The 10,031-nt window shown below is 38.9% G+C and overlaps 1 pseudogene across 1 annotated transcript; it reads right to left on the bottom strand.

Annotated features, from left to right (window-relative positions):
- Positions 1-6,082: 6,082 nt before the first annotated feature.
- On the bottom strand, positions 6,083-9,781 carry LOC306664542 (delta-1-pyrroline-5-carboxylate synthase-like; annotated as a pseudogene). Its single transcript has 2 exons — positions 7,565-9,781; positions 6,083-7,475 (listed from the first exon to the last, which is right to left on the bottom strand). The product of its transcript is annotated as a delta-1-pyrroline-5-carboxylate synthase-like (transcript).
- Between the last annotated feature and the right edge of the window lie 250 nt (positions 9,782-10,031).

Raw genomic sequence — 10,031 nt, 5'->3', positions numbered from 1 at the left:
TTACCAGCAAATGACATAATACCATTCTTACTTACTGATGAGTAAAACTCCATGCTGTACTGTGTTAGTCAGCTTTCCACTGCTGAGACCAAAATACATAACCAAAACAACTTAGAGGAGGAAATGTTTATTCTGAAACCATGTTTTCAGAGTTTCAGCCTATGATTGACCAGCTCCATTGCTCTGGGCCCAAGGAGAGTCAGAGCTTCATGGCAGAAGGGCATTTCTCACCATGGTAGCCAGAAAGCAGAGAGAGCAAGTTACCACCTGGAGCAAAATATAAACTCCAAAGGCATGTCCTCAGTGACCTAAATTCCTGCAGTCATGCCCCACTAGCTTATAATTACCACTTAGTTATTTCATTCAAATTATTAATCCATCAAATATATCAAGCAAATGCACTGATTAGGTTATAGCTTTCATAATCTAATCATCTCACCTCTGAACATTCCCTGTTATATAGGAGCTTTTGGGGTATATGTATGTATACCATGTATACCATGACATGTATGTATATGGTATTTTCTTTATCCATTCTATTGAAGAGCACGTTGGTTGGTTCCATAATTTGACTATTGTGAATTGCACTACTATAAATATTAGTGTGCATTAATCACTATAGTATGCTAATTTTAGCTCTTTTGAATGAATACCAAGATGGGGGATAACTGTGTCTTATGGTGGTTCCATTCCTAGTCTTTTGAGCAATCTCCATTCTGCTTTCCAAAGTGGTTATACTAATTTGCAGTCCCACCAATAATGTATAAGTGTGCCCTTTCTTCCACATCTTCCCCAGCATTTATTGTTATTTGTATTATTGATAATTGCCATTTTAACTGGAGCGAGATGAAATCTCTGTAGTTTTGATTTGTATTTCCCTGATTGCTAAGGATGTTGAACATTTTTTCATATATTTGTTGTCCATTTGTAGTTCCTCTTTGGTGAAATACCTGTTTAATTCATTTGCCCATTTATTAAATTTTTTAGTGTTCCTTTTTTTAATATTAATGTCTTATCATAAGAGTAGCCTGCAAAGATTTTTCTCCCAATTCTATAGGCTCTCTCTTCATGTTCTTAATTGTTTCCATTACTCTGAAGTTTTTGAATTTGATGCCATTCCATTTATTGACTTTTTTCTTATCTAATATTTTATTTTTAGCTTTCATTTATTTATTTTTTCTTTTTTTGACAGTGATAAATATTTAAAAAAATTTTTTATACATATATATAGGGTAATAATGTCTGTTTCAATCTACCATTCTTCCCATCCCCACCTACCCCATCTCTCTCCTCACTCCCCTCTGTACAATCCAAAGTTCCTTCATTCTTCCCTACACATCCCCCACTGTGGAGCAGCATCTGCTTATCAGAGAAAACATTTGGCCTTTGTTTTTTTTGCGGGGGGATTGGCTTATTTCACTTAGCATGATATTCTCCAGTTCCATCCATTTACCAGCAAATGCCATAATTTCATTCTTCTTTAAGGCTGAGTAATATTCCATTGTGTATATAGACCACATCTTCTTTATCCATTCATCTGTTCAAGGGCATCTAGGTTGGTTCCATAGTTTAACTATTGTGAATTGAGCTGCTATAAACATTGATGTGACTGTATCATTGTAGTATGTTGATTTTAAGTCCTTTGGGTATAAACCAAGGAGTGGGATGGCTGAGTCAAATGGTGGTTCCATTTCAAGTTTTCTTAGGAATCTCCATACTGCTTTCCAAGGTGGTTGCACCAATCTGCAGTCCTGTCAACAATGTATGAATATACCTTTTTCCCCACATCCTCACCAACACTTACTGTTGCTTGTATTTTTGATAATTGCCATTCTGACTGGAGTGAGATGAAATCTTAGAGCAGTTTTGATTTGTATTTTTTTAATTGCAAGAGATGATGAACTTTAAAATTTTTTTTTATCAATTATATTTCTTCTGTGAAGTGTCCAATTCCTTAGTCCATTTATTGATTGGGTTATTTGTTTTTTTGGTGTTTTGTGTTCTTTATATATCTTGGAGATTAGTGCTGTATCTGAGGTGCATGTGGTAAAGATTTTTTTCCCTTTCTATAGACTCTCTCTTCAAATTACTGATTGTTTCCTTTGCTGAGAAACTTTTTAGTTTGACTCCATCCCATTTATTGATTCTTAATTTTACTTCTTGTGCTTTAGGAGTCTTGTTACCGAAGTCAGGTCCCAAGCTGACATGTTGAAGATTTGGGCCTACTTTTTCTTCTGTTAGGTGCAAGGTCTCTGTTTTAGTGCCTGAGTCTTTGAGCCACTTTGAGTTGATTTTTGTGCAGTGTGAGAGAGGTTTAATTTCATTTTGTTATATATGGATTTCCAGTTTTCCCATCACCATTTGTTGAATGGGCTGTCTTTCTCCAATGTATATTTTTGGCACCTTTGACTAGTATGAGATAATCGTATTTATGTGGGTTCGTCTCCGTCTTCTGTTTTGTACCATTGGTCTACATGTCTATTTTGGTGCCAATACCCTTGCTGTTTTTGTTAGTATTGCTCTGTAGTATAGTTTAAGGTCTGGTAGTGTGATGCCTTCTGCTTCATTCTTCTTGCTAAGGATTACCTTGGCTATTTTGGCTCTCTTAGTTTTCCAAATGAATTTCATGATTGATTTTTCTATTTGTATGAAGAATGTCATTGAGATTTTTTTTTTTTCAGTTCTGGGGATCGAACCCAGGGCCTTGTGCTTGCAAGCACTCTACCGACTGAGCTATCTCCCCAGCCCTGAGATTTTAATAGGAATTTCATTGAATCTGTCTTACACTTTTGGTAGTATGGCCATTTTGACAATATTAATTCTGCCTATCCAGGAGCATGGGAGATTTTTCCATCTTCTAAAGTCTTATTCAGTTTTTTCTTTTGTGTTCTGTAGTTTTTATTGTAGAGGTCTTTCACCTCTTTTGTTAGATCGATTCCCAAGTATTTTATTTTTGTTGAGGTTATTGTGAATGGAGTAGTTTTCTTAATTTCTCTTGCAGTGGACTTGTTGCTTATGTATAGAAATGCACTTGATTTATGGATATTAATTTTATATCCTCCTACTTTGATGAATTTGTTTATTAGTTCTAGAAGTTTTCTGGTGAATTTTTTGGATCTTTTAAATATAGAATCATGTTATCGGCAAATAGTGATAGTTTGAGCTCTTATTTCCTATTTGTATCCCTTTAATTTCTTTTGTCTGTCTGATTGCTCTGGCTGTGGTTTCAAGGATGATGTTGAATAGAAGTGGTGAAAGAGGGCATCTCTGTCTTGTTCCAGTTTTTAGGGGGAATGCTTTCAGTTTTTCTCCATTTAGAATGATGTTGGCCATGAGATTAGCATAGCTAGCTTTTACAATGTTGAAGAATGTTCCTAGTTTTTCTAGTGTTTTGTACAAGAAGAGGTGCTGTATTTTGTCAAATATTTTTTCTGCATCTATTGAGATAATCATATGATTCTTATTTTTAAGTCTATTGATGTGATGTGTTATGTTTATTGATTTCTGTATGTTGAACCAATCTTGCATTCCAGGGATAGACCCCACTTGATAATGGTGTACTATCTTTTTAATATATTTTTTGTATGTGATTTGCCAGAATTTTATTGAGAATTTTTATGTCTGTGTTCATGAGGGATATTGGTCTGAAGTTTTCCTTCCTTGGTGTGTCTTTGTCTGGTTTTGGTATAAGGCTGATACTAGCCTCATAGTTTGGAAGGGTTCCCTCCTTTTCTATTTCATGGAATAATTTGAGGAATATTGGTGTTAATTCTTCTTTGAAGGTCTTATAGGCACTTGTTGATTCTTGTTTTTATTTCTTGTTCTCTAGGAGTTTTATTAAAGAAGCTGATGCCTGTGCCAATATGTTGTAGTGTTGACCCTATGTTTTCTTCTAGCAGTTGAAAAGTTTCTGGTTTAATTCCTAGGTTTTTGATCCACTTTGGATTGCTATTTGTGTAGGATGACAGAGATCTATCATTCTTCTACATATGGATATCCAGTTTTTCCATCTGTTAAAAAGGCTATCTTTACTCCATGTATGTTTTGGGTGACTTTGTCAAGGATCAGATTGTTGTATCTATGTGGACTTCTCTCTTTGTCTTCTAGTCTATTCTTTCTATTCTATTCTATTCTTTATATCTGTTCCTATGCCATTATCATACTGTTTTTGTTATTATGGCTCTGTAGTATAATTTGAAATTGGGTATTAAATATGATATCTTCAGCATCACTTTTCTTGTTCAGGATTGCTTTGGCTATTCTGGGTCTTTTATTCTTATATTTGAATTTTAAGACTGTTTTTTTCCAGTTCTGTGAAGAAAGTATTTTTTTTTTTATGCTGCTTGGGATTGAACTGGGGGCCTTGCACATGCTAAGCAAGTGCTCTACTGCCACAAGCCATATTTTTAGCCCTGTCCTTGATATTTTGATGGACATTGCATTGGATGTGTATAATACTTTTGGTAACATGGCCATTTTGACAATGTTAATTTTACCTATCCAAGGACATGGGAGGTCTTTCCATCTTTTAAGGTGTTCTTCAATTTCTTTCTTCAGTGTTCTATAATTTTTATTGTAGAAGTCTTTCACCTCATTAGATTTATTCCCAAATATTTTATTTATTTGAGGTTATTGTGAAATTTGAGGTTATTGTGAATAGATTTATTTTCCTGATTTCTTTCTCAGCAGAATCACTTTTGGAGTATGGGAAAGCTATTTATTCTTTAAAAAGTGTTGATCCTGTATCCTGTTACTACACTGCATTTATTTATCAGTTATTGAAGTCTTCTGTGGAGGTTTTTGGGCCTTCAAAATATAGGATCAAGTCACCAGCAAAGAGAACTGTCGACTTTTTTTTTTCTACTTGTATCTCTACTTGTATCACTTTAATTTTCTTCTCTTACCTGATTACTTTGATTAGAGTTTCAAGAAATGTATTGAATAGGAATGATGAAAGTAGGCGTCCTTTTCTTGTTCCTAATTTTCAAGGAAATGCTTTCAGTCTTTCCTCATTCATTATGATGTTGGCTTTGGGTTTGTTGTATAAGCCTTTATAATGTTGAGGGAAGTTCCTTCTATTCTCACTTTCTCAGTATTTTTTAATATAAATGAGTGCTGGATTTTGTGGAAGGCTTTTCTGTATCTATTGAGCTGACTGTGTGATTTTTGTCCTTAATTCTATTTATGTGATGAATTACATTTATTGATTTGTCTGTTTTGAACTAAACTTGCATACCTGGCATGGAACTATGCCATCCCTTGACATGTTTTTGAATGTGATTTGCTAATATTTTATTAAGGATTTTTGCATCTATTTTTATTAGGAGCATTGGTCTACAGTTTTCTTTCCTTGATGTGTATTTTTTTGTAGTACTGTGGAGTGAACCCAGAAGCACTCTACCGTCTCCTTTTGTAAGATAAAAGCATTTTTTGTAGTTGTAGATGGACAGCATGCCTTTATTTTATGTGTTTATTTTTGTCTCTGGTGCTAAGGCTCAAACCCAGTGCCTCACACGTGCTAGGCAAGCACTCTGCTGCTGAGCCCCAGCCCCAGCCACACTTTTAAATATTTTTAAAAAATATTTTTAGTTGTAGATGGACACAATACTTTTATTTTATTTATTTATATGTGGTGCTGAGGATCAAAGCCAGGGCCCCACATATGCCAGGCAAGCATGTTACCACTGAGCTACAACCCAAGCCCACTTTTAAATATTTTTAAAGACAGGGCCTCACTAAGTTTTCAGTACTGTCCTTTTTTGAACTGCTTTCATTGTGTCTCACAGGTTTTGATATGTTGTGTCACTATTCTTGTTTGATTCTAGGAATTTTTAAATTTATCTTCTCCTTTCTTCTATGATCCATTTCTTGTTCAAAAGAGTATTGTTCAATCTTTTTTTTTTTTGTTTGTTTGGGTACTGGGGATTGAACTCAGGGCACTCAACCACTAAGCCACATCCCCAGCCCTATTTTGTATTTTATTTAGAGACAGGGTCTCACTGAGTTTCTTAGTCAATCTTGCTTTTGCTGAGATTGACTTTGAACTTGTGATCCTCCTGTCTCAGCCTCCCGAACCACTGGGAGTACAGGCATGCATCACTGTGCTTGGCTTGTTCAATCTTCATATATTAATTTGGTTTCTATATTTCTTTCTTTCTTTTTTTGACTTTTCATAAGAACTTTATTTCTCAAAAAGAGGGAAGTAGTATTAAATCCAAAGTATTAAAATAATACTCTAATCTTTGTTTTTGGGAAAAGGACAGGATGACAACATTATTCATATAAGAATTTCAAGCATAACTGGTGCAGGTACTCCTTCTGCTTGGTGGGGAACATTCTGAAACTTGTAATTCCTGTGTACCACTCAGGTTCCACTGTATCACAGGCTCCATGCACCTCCAGGATGGGACAGGCTGTAGGTGTCTGCAATGCTCATTTATCTACTCCACAAACACACAAAAGGCCAGTTTTTCCAGTCCATTTTAATCTTGTTTCTGATGAGAATGCCAAAAAGAAGAGAATGCTAAAATTCCAGGTTTTCTTTTTTGAAGATGACTATGTGGAAGAAATGCAAGGAAGTATGAAAGACAGATTAGAGATGATAGTGCTAGTACCGACCACATGCCAAGGGAGACCTTACCTCACTGAGGTGATAAAAAGCAACCAGGGTTTCTCCTTGCTGTTCACAGGGGTAAACTGCACCTCTGCTTCTATCACTGAAGGGAACTGGGCAAAGCCAAGTCCTTATCTGTAGCAATTATTTCCTTAGTAAAGGAGTGAGATGGAAATATGAACATTAGCAAAGACTGAGAGTCCCAAATTGAGCCCAGAAGCATCTAGGTGCACTTTCCAACAGGTAGACCCTTCTAGAAAATGTAAGACAGGATCTGGCTTCTTCCTAGAGATTCTTAAGGCTAGAATAACTGACAACCTCTTGAGTTCAAGAGGTTCCTGGATTTCCTGGCTTTTTTCATTTGGTGTTTTTCTGGGGAACAGGGAGGTTCTCATGAAGATACTTTAAACTCTCATGCTCTGAGAAGTCTGAGACTACATGGTCTTGCCCTCGAAGAAGCCACTTAGTAGTAAGGAGTCCTGGGTTGTGGATTGGTGATGTGCTGATTCCCACTTCAGCTCCTAGTCCAAAATGGTAGCCATCAGGGAAGCAGGTGCTAGCATTCCAGAGCACACAGGCACTATCTATGTGCTGGAGGAAGAACTTCTCTGTTTTCTCATTCTCTGTGACAATGACATCTGTGTCTGAGCTGCCATATTTGTGGATGTGGTCAATGGCTTCCTGGATACTGTCCACCACTTCAGTGCACAATTCCAGGTCCCCATACTCTGTTCTAAGTGACTTCACTTCTGAAGGGCTGAAGGTCAGATAGGAGGCAAACTTTGGCCCTGTGTGAATTTTCATCTGTTCTACCCTCAGCATGTCAATGATTTGGTCAAATAATGGTATTCTCAGCCAGATCCTGGTGGATTAACAAAGTCTCCAAAGCATTTCAGGTGGTTGGATATTCACATTTAGAATCTCTGACCAGTATTGTGACCTTATTCACACTGGCTTCTGAATCCTGGGATTAACAAAGTCTCCAAAGCATTTCAGGTGGTTGGATATTCACATTTAGAATCTCTGACCAGTATTGTGACCTTATTCACACTGGCTTCTGAATCCACATTCAGATGGCAGATCCCTTCACTGTGTTCCATCACTGGAATCCCCTTGGCAGTTTTCTGAATGTTTCTAACTAGCTGGGAAGAGCCACGTGGAATGATTGGATCTATCAATTTGTCTAGTTGGCAAAGATCTTCAGCTTCTTCTCTGGTATTCACTAGCTGTACAACCTCTTTGACTCCATGGATCAAAGAGGAGATGGAGAATCTGGTTGCTGTGTATAGCCTCCTTTCCTCCTTTGAGTAATAAGCCATTACCACTTGCAATAGCCAAGGCTGCCACCTGGGGTGGACAGTCAGGGAGAGATTCAAAGATCACCAGCAGAACACCAATTGGGACTGTCACTTGATCTAGTTCCAGGTTTTTGGCAATTTGGGTCCTGTGCAAAATCATCTCATACTATCTTGAAGAGGAGGCTACCATCTGCTGCAACCTGATGGACAGGTCAGTTTAGATGCTTAAACACTTTAGCAGAGGAACTGCAAGTCTTCCCTCTGCCTCCTCCAGGTCTTTTTTGTTGGCTAACAGGATCTCATCCCACTGGTCTGTCAACAGATTTGCCAGATGATGGATAATTTCTGCTCTCTGCTCAGGTTCTAATGTGGCCAACATCCTTCCTCCAGACAGAGCCATTTTGCCCTGCTGCTCAATGGTAGGGCCTACAGGCTTTACTTCTGAAAAGAAGGTGCCAACTTTCTTTCCCTCCATGATGTCTGTGATGACATGCCCAGACACCTTCGGGTGGGTCCACTGGCAAAAACAACAGGAAGTGCCACCTTGCAAAGCTCAGAGGGTTGCTTTCATCTTGGCTTCCATGCCGCCCATACCCACTCTAGACTTGGTTCCAAATGTCACAGACTGCTGGTCTCCAGGGTAAAATATATCAATGAGCTTTGCACCATCTGACTCTGGGGGGCTGTTAAAAAGGCCTTCTACATCTGAAAGAACAATTAAGAGGTCAGTTTTCATTTCCAAGGCCAGGTGGGCAGCCAGGGTATCATTATCTTTTAACGCTAATAACCCCTGGAGATCACTGTTGGGCTCAGCTTCAGGGACAGCAGCATCATTTGTGTTGACAGTGGGAATGACATTCATCTGAAGGAGCTCGCAAAGGGTTCCTTTGAGATTCCAGCACTTCTGCTCATCATGGAAATACAGTTGGTCACCAAAATCTGGGCAGCAACAGATGCTATACTGGGTAAACATGGCCTCATATAAGGCCATCAGCCCATTCTGTCCAGCAGCTGCACAGTCTCATGCCTCTAAGACTGGACTTGTCATCTCTTTCATCTGGTTCTGCCCTGAGTGGGGAGCCTGCTGCACACACTGGGACAGAAGGGTCTCATGTCGCAAGCACAGGTTACCAAAGGCTAAGGCTCCACTGGTTACCAGTATCATCCCTCACCCTGATTCTGCAGCACTGATACCTGCTCAACAATAGATGCCAGGCATCCCAGTGCCAGGCCACACTCATTCCCTCAGCTCCCCACAGCACTGCCGAGTTTCACCACTATTCTCTTGGCATGGTGCAGCTCACTGTGGTAGGCAAAAGACTTGCCATGGGTAAGACTGATGGGTACAGTGATAAAGGGGCTGTTGCTCTAAGAACTAACATGTCTGATGGCCGAAGGCTGGACATGATGAGTTCTGGAGACAGCTGTGGACTTGACCCAGGGCAGCAGATGGTTGAAGGGCTGGAACCCAGAGTGGTAAACTTGACTCAGCATGCTGAGAGATGGTAACTAATCCAAGTATCTGGTATACCACGATCACCAGCCAGGTGCAGTGGAAACTGCTTCCGGACTCTGGGGCTGAGAAGGGGTTTGCAGATTCTTCTAGCCCAGTACTCAAGTGATTGTCCAGAGGTTGGGTGGCCCAGAGCCATCCCTAAAACTCAGGTCTCCACCACCGCCAACATGTGGAAGCATGCATGTGCCCTGCAGTGCTCTCTGGGCCGCCCAGTGACACTGCCATCTCTTGGTCATGCACCCCCCATCCCCACAGTCTGCCAACCCCGGCCCAGCCCCTGGTTTCTATATTTATTACTGTTGATTTCTAATTTAACTCCATTATGATTTGATAAGAAGAAAGGAATCACTGATTTTTTTTTGTATTTGACTTGCTTTGAGACCTAAAATAGGGTATGTGTATATATATATATATATATATATTTTTTTTTTAATATATATTGGGAATAGAACCCAGTTATACTTTACCACTGAGCTATATCCCCAGTCCTTTTTATTTTTCTAGACAGGGTCTTGCTAAGTTGCTGAGACTGTCCTTGAACTTAGAATCCTCCTGCCTCAGCCTCCAGAGTCACTGAGATTACAACCATGCACCTGAATCAAAA

Source organism: Sciurus vulgaris, assembly GCF_902686455.1.
Source record: "Sciurus vulgaris genome assembly, chromosome: 6".
NCBI lineage: Eukaryota > Metazoa > Chordata > Mammalia > Rodentia > Sciuridae > Sciurus > Sciurus vulgaris.
Note: the sequence above shows the minus strand (reverse complement) of the source record. Positions and strands in the feature narration are given on the sequence as shown.